Source organism: Heterocephalus glaber, unplaced genomic scaffold (genome assembly GCF_053883595.1).
Source record: "Heterocephalus glaber isolate CG9 unplaced genomic scaffold, H.glaber_assembly_v1.0 deba00001058, whole genome shotgun sequence".
Taxonomy (NCBI): domain Eukaryota; kingdom Metazoa; phylum Chordata; class Mammalia; order Rodentia; family Bathyergidae; genus Heterocephalus; species Heterocephalus glaber.
In genome coordinates, this window is record NW_028258184.1 from 1,238,321 (window position 1) to 1,254,348 (window position 16,028).

The window sequence follows — 16,028 nt, forward strand, 5'->3', positions numbered from 1 at the left end:
AACCTCCAAAATCTTCATCTTTCCAAACAAAAACTCTTTATCTTTTAGACGTCAAGTGCCCTTTCCTCCTCCCCTGGGGCCTAGCAAATATAATGTACTTCTAATGAGATGGGAAACTATGAACTCCCTGAGAAAACAAGCTTCTTAAAATCTCTTTCATTTTTCTATACCATATTCACTGTGTAGAAGTCTCTGCTCGAAATGTGTGTTGGTCATTGAAAGTATATATTCATTATTAGCCCAAAAACACTACACTGTCTTCTGAACACCAATAGCACCTGGGACCCATGATTTCATGCAACCTGACTATGTTTTGCAAGCTGAGTCCTTATTAATAATAACATGAGATAACAGCAGAGTGCCAGCCATTGTTCTGTGCACTTTGCCAATATATCTGTTCTATTTTTGATAATAAATATATGGATAAGTACTAATATCATCAACATTTCACAGACGTGAAATTGAAGGAAGCTATTAGTCTATTTTTGAGGGATACATTGTATCAATGTGAAAATTTAGAGTCATTTTAGCATGGGAAAATATCTAAAGACAAAAGGTCAATGAACATAGGGCTTCAGTTTTGATGCTGCCAGGAAGCATTCTTCCTAAGGCCCAAGGTGACCACAGATGCAGCACATGCAAATCTGGTTTCCATGTTGTAGAATGAGATGCTCGTAGGCAATGAAGACCGAGCTGGAGCCAGTCTCTGTCCCACTATTTCCTAACTGTACAGCTTTGGACACGCCACGTCAATACATCCTGACAGTAAAATGGGGTTATTCGCTAGCTTTCATAGGGTATCTGTGAATATGTGCAAGAGAAAGAGATGAGGAGAGGAAAAAGAAAAATATGCAGCCGTGCACTTGGCTGACCACAAGAAGTCTAAGACAGTATTACAATTATTGTAAGAATGGCACCTAAGATTCTATGAGAAGAGTTTACCAGGCAGTGCTAAAAAAAAATGGCCACTAAGCCTGGGTCGGGCTGAAAGAGCAGCTGGCGGGCCTTGGGAGAGCCTTAGGTCTCAATTTCTGCAATTGTACAACTCAAATAAACCATCCTGGCTGGCTGTGATGATAATGGATTAGTACACATGGATTGCTGAGAGCAGTACCTGATACCTAACAGGTTCTTGGCAAATGTTTTCATTTTTTATTATTTTTTCCTATTACAAATGGCAGGCTTTCTTATCTCTGCCAGGTACTTTTCTAAAATAATTTATGTAAAAGACCCAGTAAAGCATGTGTCACAGAGTAACCAAAGAAGGAATGATAGTCAGACACTGTACTCCTGTACAGTTTCCAGGTTAATACTTTATCATAAGTTTCTGCACAAACAGAACTTGTCCCATGCTTCTGACAAAACCCTGCCAATCTTGGTACTTTCAAAGGGGGGGAATGGTTTTCTTGGGTGGGTTAACATAAAGTAGAAACACAGAATACATGCTGTGTATATATATACATACACTGATTTAGTTTATGCTTTCTGTGAATCATCAAACTTTTTTACCTCTACTTTGTTTCATTTTGGGGAAGTTCAATCATTCCAGATGGCTCTAGAATTTGAGCACTTATTTATTTAACATTTTCCTAAGTCAACTCCTCAACAGTGATGCTGAAGATTGAAGATATGTATTCAAATGTAAAGTCTGTTGAACCATGAATTGCAATATATTGCAAGTACTGTGACAGTTTTAGGGTTCTTTGGAAAATCAGAACCAGGAAGGTGTATGGAGGCAGGGATTTATCATAAGGAATGGGCTCATGCAATTATGGAGGCCAAGAACTCCCAAGATCTATGGCCAGCAATCTAGGGACCTAGGAGGGCTGATGGTATACTTATGGTCTATGGCCAAAGGCCAGAGAACGAGGAAACCACTGGAGAAAGCTCCAACCTGTAAACTACAGACCCAAGACCTCATGTCTCAGTGTGAGTCTGAAGACCAGAAGAGATCAGTGTTGCAGCTCAAGCAGCTGGACAAGAATTCCCTCTTGGCCTTTTCGTCCTACTCAAGCTTCTATTGCTTGCAGGTGGCCCTCCTACATCACAGAGGAAGGTCTGCTTTACTCAGTCTACCAGTTCATTGCGAACCCCACCCAGAAACACCTTTCCAGGTACAGCTAGAATAACGTTTGACCAAATGTCTAAGCACTTAGTAGCCATGCAAGTTGACACATAAAATTGACCATCACTAGCGACCGTGCAATTTATCATACAAATGAGGACATGAGAAGAGAGCTAAACTGACCGCATGCCAGGACAACTGGTCAAAACTCAGATTATCTCTGGCAAGCACCAAGTACAGTTACTTCAACTAAGAGTAGGAAGAGTTGAGAGACATTTAGCCAGGACAAGAAACAAGATGCTGTCTTCTTTTCACAAACCTCAAATCTCTCCTTGTTATATGCATCCTTGCTCATTTCCTTTAAAGTGTGGAAGAAGAGCTCAGGTTTCTCTGTAGCAAGGTGCATCTCAGTGGAACGTTTAAACTACTCAAACTGGAAACATGGTTTGAATGAATGTTATGCTATCAGAGATTTGGGTGATGTTTTTAAACCTACCACCTTCTGAAGTTACTCCTGAAACCTAACGTGGTATAAAGGACACAGGGTTTGAAGTCATGAGGTTATGTTTTAAGCCTTAGCCATTCCACTCATGGCTTTGGGACCAGAAAAATACATAGGAACCCATCTCATATTTCTAGTTGGAAATATCATTTTTATCCTTTCTCCCTTTCCTCTGCCATAATCAGTCTTTTTCAAAGTTTTATTTTATTATCCTTCAGAAATTCTCTCCACTTCACGTTCTCTCCTACTCTAAAAAAAGAAAAAGAAAAAATGAATTCCAGTTTATATCTGCCTTACCAGGAAATACCTCTAATTAGCCTTCTTTCTGTTGTCTTCTTCAAAATATAATCCATTCTTTGAATTATTTTTCTAAAAGCTGATTGTTGAATTCTATCCATTCTTTAAAATAATGAGGCTGTGTTCTGCCTTTTTCCTATTCTTATTACTTACCCCAGTCTGCAATTATCAGTTTAGTTTCCCCAGTACCACTGAATTTGTATTCAGTACATTATTTTCCTTGGAGCTGTTTCAAGCATGTTGAGACTTGGCTTTTCTATGAAATTAAGTTGTGGACAGGGCCCATTATTTTCTAAACAACGTCTCCTCATACATTCCTGGAAATGATGTTGCATTCAATAAATATTTGCTGACAACTATATTACAAAATGAGGATGATTTTCTTTCCAGGTTGATTCACTGTTTTACCGAAAATGTGGACTGAAACAGATATCCAAGTTATATGTTATGACTTTTAAAAACCTGTTACACTTAAATATTACCAATAGCTTTACTTTAAAATTCAAAATTTCAAAATTAATTATAAAAAAGAAATGAAACCATCTATATTAAAACATAAAAATTATGACACATATATCTACCACAGGTAACAAGAACTTATATAGAAAGAACGCAATGGAAATACTGAAAAACCTGTAAGAGTAATTAAGCTAATTCAAGAAAATTAATATACAAAAATTAGTTATATTTTCTATACACTGACAATGAACAATTTCAAAATGAAATTAAAAAAACAACTCAATTTATGATAACATCTGTAAGAATAAAACATATAGGATATGTGTATTCTACAAACTAAATATATTATTGAGAGAAGTTAAAGTTTTAAATAATGTTTTCTATGATCTATCTAATGTAACCCTATATTCACACATTAAAGATTTAATATTGTTAAAGTAGCAATATTCCTCCAAATTGATCTACAGGTACAATGTAAGCCCTGTCAAAATTTGAGCTGCCTTTTTTGAAAAAGCTGATCCCAAACTAATCTCAAACCAATCTCTTTTATACTAAAATAAAAGAAATGTAGCCAAAGCAATCTTAAAAATACAAGAATAAAGGTGGAAGACATACTTTCCAATTTCAAAATTTAATACAAAGCTATAGTAATTAGGACTCTGGGATGCTATCATAAGACTAGACATATCGATCTGCAGAATAGAATAAATTCCAGAAATAAACAGACTGATTTTCTACAAGGTACCAAAAACAAATAAATGGGGGAAAAATAGTCTTTTCAGCAAATGTTGCTGGCAAAATCTGATATCCACATGAAAGAAAATGAAGTTGGAACTTTGTGTCATGTAGTGTATAAAATTTCATTCACAATGGTTTATATAGGTTTCTTAGAAAAAAAGGACCAATTTTCATGATTAAGGCAATGGTGTCTTAGATATGACACCGGTAGGAAAATCAATAAAAATTTCCTTATAAAAATTAAAATTTTTATGCTTCAAAAGTATAATGTCTTTCTATATAGCTCAATAAAGTAAAAATGATCCAAGAAATCTGAATACACATTTGTCACTCCAAAGGAGATGTGCAGATGACTAATAATCACTTACAGATGCCCAATATCATTAGCAAATTATTGTTCAAGAAATACATTTAATATTTTTTAGACATATTTTCAAATAGTATCAGAGAAATTATGATGTAAAATTTATATAGCTGCTAATATACCAATTTGTTTCACTAAAACAACTATCCTAAAGAACAATTTTATCAATTGTTTATCAATTCAACATGCATTTCCCTAAAGTTTTATGATAAATCACTTCTTTATTGAAATTTATTTTCTTTGATGTCTATTACATCTAGAATATTTCCATAGGGGAAAAATATAAGCTGGTTTCACTTATTAACAAGTTGTAAATTCATTTCAGTTTCTTAGTGCTTTCATTAAAACAAAATAGCAGACAAACATTCTCTGAGACCGTCCCTGACAGGATGCTAATATTACATGTGTGCTAATTAAAACAACGAATATGCTCATCTGGTTCCCTGGCTTTTTTGACCCTTTGAGACTGTGTACGTAACTACATCGTGTAATTGTTCCTGAAGGTTTATCAATTACAAGTCGTAAGACCCACAGTAAAACACGGTCTAAGCTGGCACACGCCTCTTCCTCAGCCTGTGGAGCTGATACTGCACATGAAGAGCATAGCTTTCAATTACAGAGCTTTATCAACTGTAAAGAACACTGAGCTCCTCACATGTAAAACACTTTTAATACTGTGATTTATCAAATACTATACTCACTCCAGATTATGAAGGCTACTGTTTCAGAAAATTTTAAAACCCGTTTTTTTTTTTTTTTGAAGACTCTTCTCGGCCTTCATTAGAAGTTGTGTGCACTTCAGTCTAGCTGCCCCTGCTCCAATAAGCATCTGGAGGCATTAACTGACTCATTAGGAGGTGTCCTGAACCTGGAGATTCAGCAACTGGACTTAAGCCAAGGATACCATTAGAACACATGGATTTCACCCTCCTCTGGATCATCAGACCTTCTTAAACAACAGAAGCCTGATCAGACAGCAGCAGAACCAAAAGCCTGAAAGACAGAGATTATTTCTATTTTCACTGCCAAGGTTAAAAGGAAATTCCACTCTATGTGATTCATCCAGATAGGTATATTAAATCAGACTTTCAATAAAAATAAGCTACATTAAACTCTGCTAAAGAACATGCTCAAGGCAGGAATGACCCCTACTCATATCTCGTGTGATGGCTTCAGACCATAAATTCCAAAGAGCAGGAATAAGACCTCATAGTTCTCTTCATATAACAGCAAGCAGAGTGACACATTCAATATATTCAAGTAGCATTAGGAGCTACTGCTATTAATCAGAGTTCGAAAGAATCTGAGGAGGAACAGTTTCAGGAAGAAGGAACAATGCCAAAATACACTGATTTTCTCCTCTCTTCTATAACTTCTACTCCCCTTTACCAACTTCATTATGCATACTCACCTCTCTTTTGCCTGGAATAAGATCTGTCTCCACCCAGTCTCCTTCCATTCACAGGGAGTGTTCTTGAAAGAGGAGTGTACAGAAAGCATTTGCATTTTCTCACTTCCCACATACTCTCCCATCACAGCAATTTGCATTCACCACCCCACTCTGCTGAGACTCTTAAATGTAATCATCACAGTTATCCCGACGTGCCTTAATCTCATTCCACCCTTGACAGTGGTTACTGTTTTTCTTTTTCTAAAGCTGGTCCCTGGGCTTCCCAGGCCCTATCCTCTCCTGCTTCTTTTCCTCTAAGATGATTCCCCTTCTCCGGGGTCCTGTGAGACCTAACGTGTCAGAGGAGGTCCAGGGAGGTTCCCCAGAGGGATCTGGAGAACCAGTAAAGTAAAAAGGATCTTGAAAACCATTTTTAAGTCTTCTGTTGTGACCGCAGAAGCAACTAACCCACAATGCAAAATGCTTAGGAGAGTGGTGTGACACTAATGATTTAGCACAATGGTCTTGCATAACTGCAGGGAGAGGAGGGGGTCCCTCTGCTTCACAGCTAGCTCTGCAAACTGGTCATGAAAACAACAAAAAAAAGACAATTTTTCAAAACCAAACTTAGTAAGCAAAAAGTGTATTTCTGGCAGAGCCTACAGTACATACTCTGAGGTTTTAAAGAAGGCAGATATTTCTAAACACTGCTCAGAGTTTTGGCATACAAATTACTATTGAAAATAAGATTCAAATTGTTTTATAACAAATAAATATTGCAGGACACATCTGTTTTGTAAGACTTATCTGTTTAAAGAGCCTGATCATAAACTAAATACCTGTACATTTATAAATGTATACGTGTGTGCACATAAGTTCAGTTCCTGACCTACCATGCTCCAGTTCTCTGAGAAAGGCCACCCAGGAAGTGACCACCCAAGAACAGCTACACAACTGAATGACCCACTAATTACAGAAATGTAGAAATGTTCTCCTACAATCTGAAATCAATTCTGGAAACGTATTCCTCTCATCTCTCAAGCTGTGATATAAATGCCAGGAATAAACAATTTCTTAACCAAGGACTCATTCTTATCATGAATCCCTGTACAATTTTGTCCTTGTAAGGTGGCTCAAATCTATTTTTTTCCATGAATCTTTTCCCTTCAATTTTATGTGAGCTTTTGTAGCACTTTTAAAACACAGCTAGGGCACTAGATGTTCTAACAACAAAGTTCCCCTTAACTGGCACACAGCTTCTTAAGTGAACTTTCCCCATTCCCCCTTTCCAATCAAATCCCAATTGAGTCACACAGTCCCTCCCTTGTCACATTATGTATGGGCAAGCTGGCTATGAAAAGTTGAGAAGAAACCATTCAAGTGTAAAATAAATTATTAATAAATAATTAGTTGCAGGACAGGTGTCCCTAAGTTCTTTCTCCATTTGAAGACGTCACCACTGGGATGATTTTTAATGAATATTCTTTACATGAGAAAGCCTATAAAAGTCTAGCCCTAGACTCAGACTCAAAGAAAAGCCTTCATTTACAGGAAAAGTCTGATAAATAAATCCATTTGTACAAAGATTTCCACTAAAATAAAGTAGTTTAAAGGGATATGCACTTTTCTCGCCAGCAAAGAGAACTCCCAAGTCAGTTCCGGCACAGCGCAGTGAGAAACAGTGCGGCCTGCCTCCGAGGTGGGTGACCTGGGGGCCCGAGGATGGGCCGCACCTCCTGACGACCAGGTCTGATACAGGCCTCACCCGCCCTGGAAGGCGAGGGAGCTCAGGCTGAGCACGAGTGGAAAGGCTGGCGGGCCATGGGCAGCTGCCAAAGAGAGAAACTTAAGGTAACATTCCACGTTTGACTAATTGCAAATGCCCACCGCCCTTTGGAAGATTTCCTGGCTGTTCTCAGAAGGCCTGTGTATATAATATGAAAAAGCTGCTCTCAACATTCCCCCAACCTTTTAAAAGAAAACTTTCTGCATGTGCACAATATAGATGTAAAGAAGTATGATAAAGTAGTTAGAAAAAGTACACGTCTTGGAAAAGCCCATTTGTTTAAAAAAATGACAGAAAAGAAACGTTTTTTGAAAGTGATTTTGAAATAAAGGGATATGCAACTTTTCTGTGATCACTTTAGACATCAAATGTATTCCCAATGTTCTCAGAAACAAGGACTTCTACTCTGTATTATACTAGTTTTTGTTGTTTAGTAAGCTTGTGTTCCTTAATATGCCACCAAACTTTTAAAAATAAATGTTTAAGTTTGTATTTAAAGAGATGGTTATTTTAGACAAATATGGATCACCTATCATCCTTGATTTCTTCTTTTCTTATCTCTGAAAATATGTTCAAAATTTAATGTTCATGTTTCTTCACAAATCCATCGCTTCCAGGCACCTAGCAATCTACCTGCTGTGTTTACGCCTCCACGGATTTTCCTATCTAGACCATGCTTTCCTCTTTCCTCTGTAAAGGAACAGAACTTATGAACGTTGAGAATGAGATTAAGATTTTCTGATGTCCACAGAAGTATTATTTTCATTGGCTTTTCTCTCATGTGCCACCAATGTTGGTTAATCACCACATACTATTACATCTTCTTGGCCACATCGATCTTTTGAATTTATTTCTCTTAAGTCTAGCATTAGCTTTGAATGTCATGACAGTCCAGTATCCATATATGCATTAAGACCTAAGAGATTTCACGGAAATATGCATTATCTGTTTACCATTTAGTTTCTTAAAAGTAATCTCAAATATCCAAATATCAAATAATAAGGAATTAAATGTACACACATAATAAATCTTGATACTAGCAGAAGGAATAATTAGCATGTATTTTTACTAGAGAAGTAGCAAAAATAAGATGAAATTTAATTCAATTCTTTGGGAGACATCTCTTATTTTATGCTAGTTTTCATTTTAAAAAGCATTTCTTAATAATATATGCTGAAAAACAAATAATCTGTGAGGTGAGATAGTCTGAAACCAAAGTTTATATTGTAGTAATTTACCTCTTTCTTCAATACAAAATGTTCACTACATGTAGTAGTTTTAAATAATGGCCCATAAACTATATGCTAAATTCCTAACCCCTGAAAACTGTGAATGTGTCCTTGTTGCAGATGTAACTAATTGAGTGAAAAATTTCAGATGAGATTATCAGGAATTTAGGCTGAAATTTAATAACCTGTCTACTTAAAGAAAAAAAAAAAACTGAGAGGAAGATCTGAGATACAAAAGAGCACAGGGGACAGCTACGTGCAGATGGGGCAAATATTGACAGCTAGAAGATAGGAATGCCAAGAACAGTTAGCCATCCCACAAGAACAAGGCAAGAATATGCAACAGATTTCACCCTCGGAGCTTCGGGAAGAAACCAAGTTTGCTAATCATTCATTTGGGACTTCTAGTCTCCACAGCTATGAAAGAACAAATTTACATTGTTCTCAGCCACCAAGTTTATGGCACCTGCTGTGGCAGCCCCCGGACACACACTTGTGGTCCCTTACGTGTATAGTAATATTTTCCTTTACATTTTTCATCTTCTAAAAATTGACTTTCCACTTCTAAAAAGACCTCCTGGACTAGTACAGCAAAAATTCGCATGTATTCTGCTCACACAAAAGAAGAGAGGGTCATATAGACAATAAGAAAAAAATAAGTTTAGGAAAGAACCTGCCCCGAAACAATATCTGTAAACAATCATTATGATGTAGTGATAACTGTTAATTCTAGAGTTAGACTCACAATTTCTGTTCTTAGCTCTATACTTCTGTGAATGAGGTACTTTAGTTCTGAGGCACAATGTCCTTCCTCTTTCAAAGACCAGAAGAAACCAGCAATTCTTTATATACTTGTGAAGAAAATGATAATCAGTGTTAAAAAGCTCTGCACATTTACTAGCATATATTAAATAAATGTTCAATGCATTTTATCTTTTATTAATTAGACTTAAATTTCATAAAAGATTACCTAAAAATCAATCCTCTATGTGCCTCTAAATTCTAAGGAGACTCTCTGAGCTTGGTCTCCTTTCTGTCCAGGGAGAGCCATCCTAATTTTAAAGAACTGCATCTGAAAAAGTGGTATCACGTGAGATGTTATTAAGAATATCCCCTGAAAAGGAAGTAGTTGTCCTCAACAGTTAACTAAAGTCACTATTCATTCATTAGTAGAGAAAATAAAAAAGGTTTTTTGCCCCAAGTTATGTTCAATCTTGTTCCATGAGTTCCCAAGTCACCACCTCCAAAGGGAGGCCATCACCTCACACGCTCCCTAAGACCCTACATGATTCTGATAACAAAAAAATATGCAAATCTCCATCCAGCTTTGAGGTTAATCAATACTGAGCGACACTTCAACAAAGTCCTTTTTAATTAATACTCAGCATGTGAACAGTATTTTAGACCAGAGTCCATACTAGAACACTGCAGCATTCATTTCCTGATAAAATCCTAATCCTATACACAAGGTCTTCATTCCCTTTTTACAAATGAGAACAGCAAAGCTCAGAAACCTAATGAATTATCCAGTCACTGTTTCCTTTGAAGATTGTATTACACAAAAATCAAATTTATATAAACAGAATAACATAATACACCACTACACACCCTTCATTTCATTATAATAGCTGTTTTGAAGATTTAATTTCAATTTCTCAAAATGCCCCTATTGAGAACAAATGTGTATTTCCAGGGTTAGTTTTTTGAGTAATGTATCATTAAACATCTAAACCATGTTTTAAGACAAAAAGAGGTAAAGAGACATCCAGAAAAAGATATTCTTGAAGGAGAATTTTCCATCCAAAGCACTGTCTCTAAAGCTATAGGCAGAGAGAATGTCCCTGGATGATAACATTCAAATGATCATAAGTGTGTCACCAATAACTAAATGACTAACCATGATCTGAACAGTAAGACTCTAAAATTTCAAAGACAAAGTCTATGCATAACCCTAAAGGTTACATCTCATGGAAAGATACTTTGAGCCAAATATCTACTCTTTTTTTTTTTGGTACCAGGGATCGAACTCGGGTCTGAGCTTGCGCAGCAGGCGGCGAAACCACTGAGCTAAATCCCCCACCAAATATCTACTTTTAAGTTTATATTCAAAGAAAGCGGCTCTTAAAAGTGTATACTGGCATCATAGAAGAAAAGACCTTTAAGAAAAAGAGTACCTATTTCTCTCCTATTCATAACAATGGGCAATTTTTATGAAAGTAAACAAGCTAATTATTCCCAGGAGTCAATCACTATTTTTAGGGATTTTTTTTCTTTGCTAGTAGTAGTCATTATGTACGTAGTATGCAACTGAAAGGTCGATGAGGAAAGAAAAAAATAAAGCTATAAATACAAGAATAACTAAAATTGGCAGGAGTTAATGAAGATTCAGAACACAAAGAGGAGAGGTAGCCAGAGAGACAGAAAATGGAGAGTCCTCTTAAGAAAAGTCCTTCCATTTTTAACAACTATTCGCAAGAAACCAGTCTGGCATAAGTACTGGACAGATGGGGTGGTGGTAATTACAAACATTTTCACCTTACTTTTGCACAGCTACTAAAAAAACACTTAAAATGTAAAAGTCTTTTCTCAGATGCAATGTAGAAGATTGCATATAAGGTTCTTCACATATTTTACTGAAAGAATGGCTATTAAACACATTGAATTTCCCTTGAAGTGCATGTATGTTTAGGGTTGTGGTTGATCATTAAAGATATCAGCATTACTGATGAAGGGGATCGTGGTATGAAGTAAGTGGACTGGGGCAATGCATCCCTTATCACTGATATACCTGGGACTCCGGTGAGATTTGAAGTCCAAGAGGAAGTAGCCTCTTTGTACAAGATCTTGCTCTTTAAGCTGAAGACTAAAAGGAGGCTTGCAGTGAAACAGAACTGAATAATTAGTGTACCCTCCCAGGAATGAGGAGAACAAAGGAGACTTAGAGAAAAGGAAGAATTTGACAGATACTAGCCTTGAAAATGAAAGTATGAAAATGAGACTTTGAAATATGCTATGCTTACATGTTCAGGTCACTTTTTGGCTACTAATCAGGCCAAGGGTTTAGAGGTGGAAAAACTTGCTTCTCAGCCACAGACAGTAAATTTTCCTGTCCCTTACTGTCAAGTTCAAGGCATTTACAAAGGGTTCTCAACTGCAAGCAACGTAAGTGCATACATTCTAAAAATGTAGGAATAAATTTATGGCAGAACAGTAGAGACACCCAGACATTCCAAGATAGGCTGAGAATAAGGCTGTAGGGCCAGGTATAATGAGATGACACATCACTGAGCCTCGTGGGCTCCACATTGCTGCTATCACCAGAATTCACCAAAGTCCACTTTGCTAGCCAGGATCTGGTCATCAGATCCTAGATGAGAAACTCTGCTATGACAGCCCCTGTCAACAAAGTGCATCAGCCACCAGCACTGCTGGAGTGGATTCCATGGTACCTGTTTGTTGTCATGAATTTTCAATTCAGTCTTACCTGTGTGCATCTGATTGACAGACCCTAAGTCCATGATCTGGATTTGCCAAGCCCCCCCCCCCATATCTCTGCTACGCTCCCCTCCAGTCACACCGGTCCTTTATGGTCCTCCGATACACAAAGCTTTTGCAGCCTTAAGATCTCTGCTTCTGCTTCTCCCTCTGCCTTGAACTCTTGGCTCCCAAATGTATCCACAGCTGACTCTTGCTTTGCTCTCAGTCTTCACGTTACTTCCTCAGGGAAGATTTTGCAGACTGTGCTATCCGGAGATGCCTCCCCCACTCTACATTCCAGCCACATTCTCCTTCTTCTTGTTCTGTTTGCTTCAGAGCTGATCCCTGTCTGATTATTTGGCTTTTCCTTTGTTTATTTTCAGCTTGATCTGCCAAAATACAAGCTCCTTGAGGCTGCGAGTCATCTGTCCACTGTGTGGCTGTATCTTCAGCACCTAGAACAGTGTACAGTGTCCTGCCCACAGGAGCCTTTCCAAGAGGTGTCGCTTAATGAATGACTCTCTGCTCAGGTTAATGTGCCCTTCTCTAAAAATGGAGACCGAAGAAGAGAAGTTCAGTGATTTGTGTATGATCACCAATAAATTACTGATTAAAGTGCAAATCCCTGATTCACAACCAAGCAATTTCCAGGAAAAGAAAGATGGAAGAACTTTCAGCTGCTTCTTGTTTTTTTAACTTAATTTAAATGTATTTTAAGTTATTAAAAAAACATATATTAATGGGGCACCAAGTCATGTTTTAATGCATGTGTATTATGTAATGCTTAAATAGATTAAATGTATTTACCTCTCAAACATTTATCATTTATTTTTTCTGATTTTTAAACATTAGTACATGTTGTAGTACATAATGATTAAAGTTATCCTGGAGAGTTGGTACATGTGCAAAATACTTCTTAATTCCTTCTTCTTTTTAATCATTCCTTTATGGTAAAAACTTTCAAAATCCTTCCTTCCAGCTTTTTGAGATGTTCAATACATCACCGCCCTCTACAGCACCCTACTGAGCCCAGACACACAATATCCTTGCTCCTAGCTAACGTAGAGCAGTACCCATCAATCAAGCTTTTCCCATCCTTCCCAGTCCTTACTCTCCCTGTCTATCCTCTGCTCACCACCACTGTACTCCCCACCCCTTTGAGAGCAGCCTTTTTAGATCCCACCTGTGAGTAAGCTAATGCAGTGCTTGTCTTTCTGAGCCTGGCTGTTTGATCTAATGTAACAATCCCAATTCCATCCATGTTATCACAAAGGACAAGGCCTCGTTCTTTGTACGGCTGCGTAGTATTCTATGGTGCGTATGGGCCACATTTTACTATTCTTTCCTCAGTTAATGGGCATGCAGGTTACTTTCATTTCTTAGCTATGGTGACTAGGGCCACAATGAACATGGGAATGTAGAAGTCTCTTCAACAGCCTGGTTTCATTTCCTGTAGATACAGACACAGTAGTGGTACTGCTGGATCATATGGCAGTTTGGTTTTGAACAGTTTGAGGAAAAACTGTATGATTTTCCACAATGACTGCACTAACTTAACTGTCCTACCAACAGTGTGTGAGCGTCCTCACCACGTCCTCACCGGCACTTGTTCCCTTGTCTTTCTGAAATAACTGTTCTTGCCAGGGTGAGGTGATGTCTCATTGTGCTTTCGGTTTGCATTTCCCTGATGATTAGTGACGTTGAGCATTTTTTCACATAGCTTTTGGCTGGCTCTATGTCTTTTTTGGGGAAATGTCTACTTAGATCTACTGCCTACTTTTAAATTGGACTTTTAAATTGGACTATCTGAGGATTTTGCTATTGGGGTTTTAAATTCTTTACATACATAACTTTTCAAGTTTATAGTTTGCAAACATTTTCCCCAATTCTGTAGGTTTTCTCTTTATTGTGAGGATTGCTTCCCTTGCTGTAGCTTGTTAGTTTCATGTAATCCCATTTGTTTATTTTTGCTTTTGTTTTTGTGCTTTGGGGTCAGCTGCTCCTTTAAAAAAAAAAAAAGATAGCAGGGCACAGCAAAAAGGACACTGACTACAAAAAAAATAAGCTCTATAATTATATATTCCCCAGTTTGTATCTGTGCCTCCAACTCTCACATAAGCTTCATAAGTTTTTCAGAGAATTAAGTGTGACCACATATGTAAAAGCTTTTCCTAACGTGACATGTAGAGGTGCTTCATAATCGGAAGCTATAAAAATTATTAATTTATGAGCAATGGTATTCACATCTTAGTTCTCATTTTCCTAATAATATACGAGGGATACATATTCTCACCATAACCTAAATCAGAGAGTCTTTCTGTATAAAATAACTGTCTCTAATTTCACTCAACTAAAATTTCCTGGGAATTTGCAATACAACTGCCATATATTATACAAAAGTCCAAGCCTCTAAATTTCTTCCTAGCTACTCCACTAAGCGCATTTCAGTCTCCAAAGACTATCTCGCCACGGTAAAATAAGGTCCCGTAGGCTGTTACTCTTACTTCTTTTACTTCAAAGCATTTATCGACACAAACATATGCAAAGTACTACAGGCATAGAAGCCCTTGAAAATAACTCTTGCCTTCAAGGTAATTACTCTTTCCTGAAAGAAACAGACAAAAAGAAAATTAGCAATAATGCGCCATTCGCAAGGTGCCATATTGATTCAGATGAATGGTACCCAATCTAAACTGCAAATAATTTTAAAAGGACTTTTTAAAAAAATGAGTCTGAGCAGAATCTGAGCGAAAGGATGAGGAGAGGTTAATCAAAAGAAGAAAGCAAACATGCCTAGAAATTCTATGCAGATGCAGAGAAAATAGCATCTACAAAAATCTAATGGAGAATCCAATCACTAAGAAATTGGAAGGTTAAGAAAAAGTAGGGTCACAGCAGCCCAAAGATAAAAGAATTTTAAAAGGGGCGAGAGGGCTGTCCCTAATCTTTTCCAAGAGTGCTAATACGGCAAATGAATAATTTCCCGAAATTACTCTGCTTTTCCCAAAAAGGGAGATTCTCCCATTCACTGTTACAATGACTTTCTAGTCTGACACTAACCTCGGTTTGGGGTCAGGAATTATTTCCTTTTTAAAATATATATAGGTGTATTAAACATTTTTCATCAAAGAATCTTTTCAGATGCCTTTAATACTAGCAAGGCTCCGTAAAGGGCCCCGCAGCATCTTTCTCTGTGCCTGCAGTGCTTTCCGGTGACCTTGCTTTGACAATTTTCTCTAATTTCTCCAAGCAGCATTTTTCATTTTCTCCTATCAAGTGGCAGCATTACTTCTATTATAGCTCTTAGCAAACTGTCTTTTAATAAGTTTCTTTCTTGCTAGACTAAGCTTCTAGAGGGAAGGTTTTGATCTTTGTATCCTAACCATGATTTTTTCTCTCAATAAACATTTTTAAATTTTAGAATAGCTTTAGAATTACAGAAGTTGGAAAGGCAGTATGAATAGTTCCCTGGGAAATCTTTTCTAAAATTCAGATATAGTAGCTCAGTCTCACTGTAGTAGGGAAACCCAATAGTCTCCATTTCTAGCAAACATTGTTGGAGCAGTTGATGAGGTGCATTTTGGAAGGTGCTAGCCACAAATCTGAATCACCCGGGCAGGTCTCCTTTTATTTTTATTTTTTAAATTTTTTAAATTAGTACATGTTTGTGGTGCATGGTGAATACATTCATCACTGGGAATTAATACTCACATCTGGATCT

The 16,028-nt window shown here is 37.2% G+C and overlaps 1 protein-coding gene and 1 pseudogene across 39 annotated transcripts in view; one reads left to right on the top strand and one right to left on the bottom strand.

Annotated features, from left to right (window-relative positions):
• Positions 1–16,028, bottom strand: part of Gulp1 (GULP PTB domain containing engulfment adaptor 1) — a 271,287-nt gene that overhangs the window by 207,997 nt on the left and 47,262 nt on the right. For 3 of the 39 annotated variants that reach the window (XM_087209606.1, XM_087209610.1, XM_087209604.1), the window contains exon 1: positions 5,837–6,279. The exons of 34 other annotated variants lie outside the window; for them this stretch is intronic. The gene's annotated coding sequence lies outside the window, so the exon portion shown is untranslated. Of the gene's footprint in view, positions 1–5,836; positions 6,303–16,028 lie in introns of those variants that run through there. 2 more of the 39 variants (XM_087209628.1, XM_087209623.1) reach the window with 2 other exon arrangements.
• Positions 1,848–16,028, top strand: part of LOC101716279 (SUMO-conjugating enzyme UBC9 pseudogene) — a 54,978-nt pseudogene continuing 40,797 nt past the window's right edge.